The sequence below is a fragment of the Prionailurus bengalensis genome, chromosome C1 (assembly GCF_016509475.1).
Source record: "Prionailurus bengalensis isolate Pbe53 chromosome C1, Fcat_Pben_1.1_paternal_pri, whole genome shotgun sequence".
NCBI classification, from domain to species: Eukaryota; Metazoa; Chordata; class Mammalia; order Carnivora; family Felidae; genus Prionailurus; species Prionailurus bengalensis.
The window spans coordinates 20,898,157-20,904,169 of NC_057345.1; positions in this window are offsets into that span (position 1 = coordinate 20,898,157).

Below are 6,013 nucleotides of genomic sequence, written 5' to 3' on the forward strand. Positions count from 1 at the left end.
TTCGGTCGCCATCACGGATTCCCGCTGCCATCAGGGAATGTTTTGTCGGAGGTGCAGGTAGGCTTGGGAGGCGATGCTCTGGCCCCGTTTTATTACCACAAATAAAGATGCCCCCTGCCGAATGTGGAAATTCTAATTAGAGATTCCAGTCCCCAGACTGAAGCCTCACTGAGCAAAGTGGGTTAAGAGGTGCCTGCCGCCCTTCATCGGGAGGCAGAACCGCAGAACTGACACCGGGAGGCTGGGCTTCGGGACACTGGTCCCCGGCTGGTGTTGCCAAAGCCTGGCCGTCCTCCTGCTCTCTGGTTATAGCTGCTCACGTCGGTGCCACAGCTCAGGAAGCTAAAGTTGCATAGTTTTATAGGGGATTTCAGCCACAGTTAGGATTGAACATACGTGTCTCGCATGCCAGGACCTCATATGCGGGGAGTGGCTTTGTGATGGAAATGCCAACTAGCTTCCAAATCCCTTGGGTTGAGAGGCTGGCCTTGGAGCAGGAGCAGCTTGCTGAAGAACAGGGATCCATAAAGTCACAGCTGGACAAAAAGTTGACCTCTTAGCTTCTTGTAAAAATGAGGGTCCTTATTTTAAAAGGACACCTTCCTCTTACTGTAGTGAAGGTGACTGTTAGTGCTGGTTAATAGTCCCTCACTGAACACCTGTCTACCCTGCCCACCATTACAGCAAGTTTTATTTACATAGCCCTAAGGAGAGGCCTGTTTTTATTCCCCATTTTACAGATGAGAAAACAGACAAAATCAGCTTCCCTGTGATCCCACTGCAGTGAAGTCAGGATTGAAACTCTACTCTGAATCCGGAGCCTGAGCCTTATACAGCCTCCAGGATGAGCTAAGCTGAAGCAGGTGCTTGGCCTGTGGGGGGCACACCATTGTGCTCAGTGGGCTGTAGCTCTGTGGCTAGGTTTCGTTGAAATTTAAGGTTTATTTTTTTACTTATTTTTGAGAGAGAGAGAGCAAGCAGGGGAGGGGCAGAGAGAGGGAGACAGAATCTCAAGCAGGCTCCGAGCTACCAGCACAGAGCCTGATGCGGGACTTGAACCCACAAACCATGAGATCATGACCTGAGCTGAAATCAAGAGGCAGAGTCTGCTCAACTGACTGAGCCACCCAGTCACTCCATGTTTAGACATTTAAAGAAGAAAAGTGTTCCAAACTGAACAACTTACTGGAAGGTGTGTTAAAGGGCTTCGATCTAGTTTAGATGATAAAGTAAATCCTTCCTGATGAGAGGTTATACTATGTATTATTTGGTTTCAGAATTTGAGTTACAGAGTGAAACTTGCAGTGGGTCTCAAAGAAGGCCCGCAGAGAACATCCAAGCCTGCCAAGTAACATCTTCCCCTTCAAGGGCCCATTTGACTTCATTGGAAGCAGGACTGGCTTCGTTTGGTGGTTCCAGGACACAAGGAGGCTTTGTGTGGACACCTGGCTCACCTGGCACCATATTTCTGGTTTATTTCTGTCATGCTGTAGTGCCTCTCAGAGGTGAGCTCCACAGGGAGCGGCCTCGCTGCTCACCCTTAACTTGGCTCGAGACACAACCACAGATGGATAAGCCCTTCCTGCTTCCCACAAGGACCGGCAGATGGCTATTGCTCTAGTAAGTGTGACGCTGCTGTGGGACACAGCCTCTCCCCAGCCTGAGACACGGACCCACTCTGGAGGGGAAGCGACCACAGGTTTCCCCAGAGTCCTGTGCCCACTGATGGGCCATCTGCTTAAGAGGGAGGAGAAGACCTTTGTTCCCTCCCCAGGGGGGAGAGGCGGCAAATCCCATGGAGGACACCTGTTGACAGGAACCAGCCCATTCTCCGGGTATTCCCGGCTCAAGATCGGCTGTTTGGAGACAGCCTGCCTAAAATATGCCCATTATCTGCAAATCATAGAATTCTAGAGTCTGAAGCATTTATGAGATCCTGTCTGGATCCTTCATTTTGCTTGTGAGCAAACCATGGCTGTGGGGGACCTACTTCTTTCAACTAACAGGGATGGAAATGTGTGAGCTGGGCACACCAAAATGTGCCACCTGGCCTGCAAGACGCCTGCCTGCTTTAGTGGAAGGATGGACAGGGTGAAGACAGCAGAGACAGGTGGGGTCAGGGAGCCCTCTAGGGAGATGGCATTTGGGCAGAGCACTGAACAACAAGGGGTGAATTGCCACACGGAGGGGTGTAGATCAAGCCTCTCCAGGCAGAGGAAACCAGCAGGAGAGGCACGGAAAGATGGAAGAATGGAAGGATGGAAGAACGTGGGGATGGTCGGTAGGGGGAGGAGGGAATCAGAAAGGCAGAGGCCAGATCCCACCCCGTAAGCTTTGCTGGGGAATTTGAAAGTTTCAAATTACTGGGGGCCACTGAAACTGTTTTTTTCTCTTTAAAAAAGAAAGAAAAGAGGGAAAGAAGGAAAGGTAGGCAAGTCAAGGTAAGAGAAGGAAGGGAGGGAGAGAGAGAGGGAAAGAAAGGAAGGAAGGAAGAAAAGAAGGGAGGGAGAGAGAGGAAAAGGGAAGGGAAACCCGGCTCAGGGAGAAGGTCATGAAAAACCAGAGGGTCGACCTTTTATGTTTCCAAGTGGCAGCGGGAAGGGCACGCCAAGCAGGGGCAGCTGCAGGAGCAAAGGGGGTGGGTGAATGAAAGTCCCCCAGCGTATGATAGAGGGCGGGGGTGGGAAGGCTCTGAGTTTGGACGACCTCTGTCTCCGTGGAATAAAATCATCGCCTGTTCCTCTGGGGAAATTGGATTGGGAGGCAACCACCCCTGAACACGGGCCCAGGTGCAGCTCTGGAGTCGGCCGGCAGGCGGGGCCCTGCTCCCATTCTTGAGCCACTGTGGCTGTCCTGTGACCTCCCAGGGCTGTGGGGCTGGGAGCTGAGGGGAAGAGGAAGGAAACCCATCTGGCTCATTGTCCCGCACCCTGCTGGCACATTGTGCATGTTATTCCCCTTAAATTTCCCAACATCCCTGAGAGGAGGTCGGTGGTGCCCCATTTCACAGCTGGGGGACCTCGAGGCTCAGGGAGAGGTCACATGGCTGGCAAGTGGTAGAGCAGGGATTCAAATCTGGGCCTGATGTTTTGGACTATGAACGGCAAAAGAAAGCCCCTGATTGCTGCCCTGCTTGTGCCTAGGGTCTGTGAGAGACCGGGGCTTGGTCCGTTTCTGATTTGTCTCCCTCTCGATTTCCTACCGTGGCTGGGGTGCAAGGGGGCAAGAGCACCTGGCCTCGGGGTCCCAAATAGACCAGGTTCGGCCACGCGCGCTGACAAAATCCAAAGGCAGAGAAGAGAGTGGCGGTGACACGAGAAAGGAGAAAGGAATTTATTTCCGCGAGGCCAGCACTGGGAAGACAGCAGACGAGTGTCCCAAGACTGTCTCCAAAGTGCTGCAGACACTTCCAGGTTCACATAAGGCAAATGAGGGGCAGAGATCTGGTTAGGGGCAAGTGAGCAGTCAAGCTCTGGTTGCTTGAGGCGGTAGTTTCTGTTCCCATCAGGGGATGCTTTGCCTGCCGGGCCTTTTGCCAGAGCTAAGAGGTAAGCTGGAAAGAACTTGATCACTTAGCAAGTTTGAGGTCAAGACAGAGATAGCTGAAGAGGACTTTCACTCCCCTGTCTCCATCTCCGGCGCCCTTTGTGGCCTGTGGTGGGCTATATCCACACATAGGCCAGGGTGACCAAAGCACAGACCCTACTGTGCCATCACCTGGGGACAAAGTTACTAACAAGAAGTGCAAGGAGCTCTCTGGAGAGAGCTGATGACCAGGTCTCCCAGCCTGCCTGCCTCGGCCGCCACCCGCCATCGCCACAGCCTTCCTTCGCCAGCCAGGCCGCCACCCAGGCACTGGAGCCTGTGTCCCCTTCCCACAGTTCTGCCTTCCTACTGATGGCCAAGCCCACCCTCTCCCGGGACCATTCCCAGCAGCGTGAAAGGTCAGACCGCTCCAAACCCCACCTTGATTCCGCTTCCCCACCAGCCACCTCAGCTTCCTCCTATTCCTCTGCCTCACTTTGCACCCCAGCCCCCGGAAAGAATGGTCTCATCTTGTCTCAGGTTCCTCTCCACTACTTACCCTTGCGTCCACTCCAGTCAGGCTTTTGCCCCAATGCTCCATTAGAACCTCACCTGCTGGTACCCTGGTTAGCCATGTCACGTTCCCTGCTCTGCTCAGAATGCTCCAGAGGCCCCTCATTTCCTCCAGAGTACAGAGCCAGCCTTTAAAAAAATTTTTCTTACACTTACTCATTTTTGAGAGACAGAGCACAAGTGGGAGAGGTGCAGAGAGAGAGGGAGACACAGAATTGGAAGCAGGCTCCAGGCCCCGAGCTGTCAGCACACAGCCCGACGCGGGGCTCGAACTCACAAACTGCGAGATCGTGACCTGAGCTGAAGTTGGACGCTTAACCGACTGAGCCACCCAGGCGCCCCAAGAGCCAGTCTTTGCCAGTGTGGCCCTGGTCTGCACCCCCTCCTATTCTCTTCTTCCCACCTCTCTCCCCTTGCTCACTCAGCTGGTCCCCCAACCCTGCCTGCGTGGCTAGGACTCTGCCCCAGATATCGGCATGGCCCCCTCCCTCACTGCCTTCAAGTTGAGAAAGAGGAAAGCAGCCCCGGCCTCCAGCAGCCAGTCTAATACAGCCGGGCCTTGGTGTTCTGTCGAACAGAAACCATTTCACAGGACGTCAACATCAGACAAGGCCACTCTGTGTCGGTGATGAACACAACAGGACCACTCTGTAATCGTGTCTGAATGCAGAATATGAACATTGTCCAAACCACAAATAGGACCAACCATCGCTGTTATGACTTGTGGCCCCGAAATGTATGTCCACGAGAAACCTCAGAATGTGACCTTATTTGGGAAAAGAGTCTTTGCAGATGTAATTAAAGGAGAAGGTAAGGATCTTGAGATGAGTTCATCCTGGATTAGAACGGGCCCTAAATCTAATGACGAATGTCCTTAGACAGTGAGGAGGCAGAGACAGGGGGAGGCATGTGAATGGAGGGAGACATTGAAACGATGGGTCTACAAGCCAAGGACGGCCAGCAGCCCCCAGCAGCCAGGAGAGAGGCATGGAGCAGGTTCTCCCACAGACCCTCCAGAAGCAATCGATCCTGCGGACATCTTGATATCAACTTCCTGCCTCCAGCCTACAGAGCCGTGAAAGAATACATCTGTGCCGCTATAAGCCACTAAGTCTGGTGATTTGTTGTGGCAAACCTAGGGAACAGACGCAATCCCCCACGCTGGCTAATATGAGAGACTGTTGCTTCTTACTAAAGACAGCCGTAGCCTTGGTCTGGTCTGTCCTCCTTGTAGATACAATTTATTAAGATCCCTAGTCATGGAACTGGCCTGGCTTCTGGAAAGCATCCAATCTAGGGTCAAGCCCTGCTTCCATCAGCCCTCCCAAACTCCCTAACCCGAACTTAAGTCCTGCAAGTCCTTCCTAATACCCCCTCACTGAGTCACCCACAGTCCCTGTGGAGCGTGCCGTCCGTCACTACTGAGTCGTAAACCCAACTTGCTGACCGCCCTGTGTTCCTGGCAGTCTTTGGCTGGAAGACAAAGTCTTCACCCAAAGGTCACCATCTCCAGTGACAATTGCAGCCTGGCCACCTCTCTTTCTCCTGCCTTCTCCCCTCCCTCCATTTCCCTATGGCCTTCTCCACCTTTTCCCACACTAGGTCATTTACGTGCTTTTCTCTGTACTGTTTGTGGTCTGTCTTCCCCACCCCCATCTGAACGTGAGCTCCACAAGGAGCAGGGAGTGTTGTCTGTTTAGTTTCCGGATGTGTCCCAAATGGCGAGAACCTAGCCCATTGTAGGCACTCAGTAAATATTTGTTGATTGAGCGCATCAGTGCTGGGACAGGAGCAAGCCCAGGTAACTCCTAACCAGTTTGGCATCAGGAAGGCTTCCCTGGAAGGGAAAGGATCAGGGCTGGGATCAGATGGATATACAGAGTTGATCCAGGCATGAGACTGGGGAAAGTCTTTG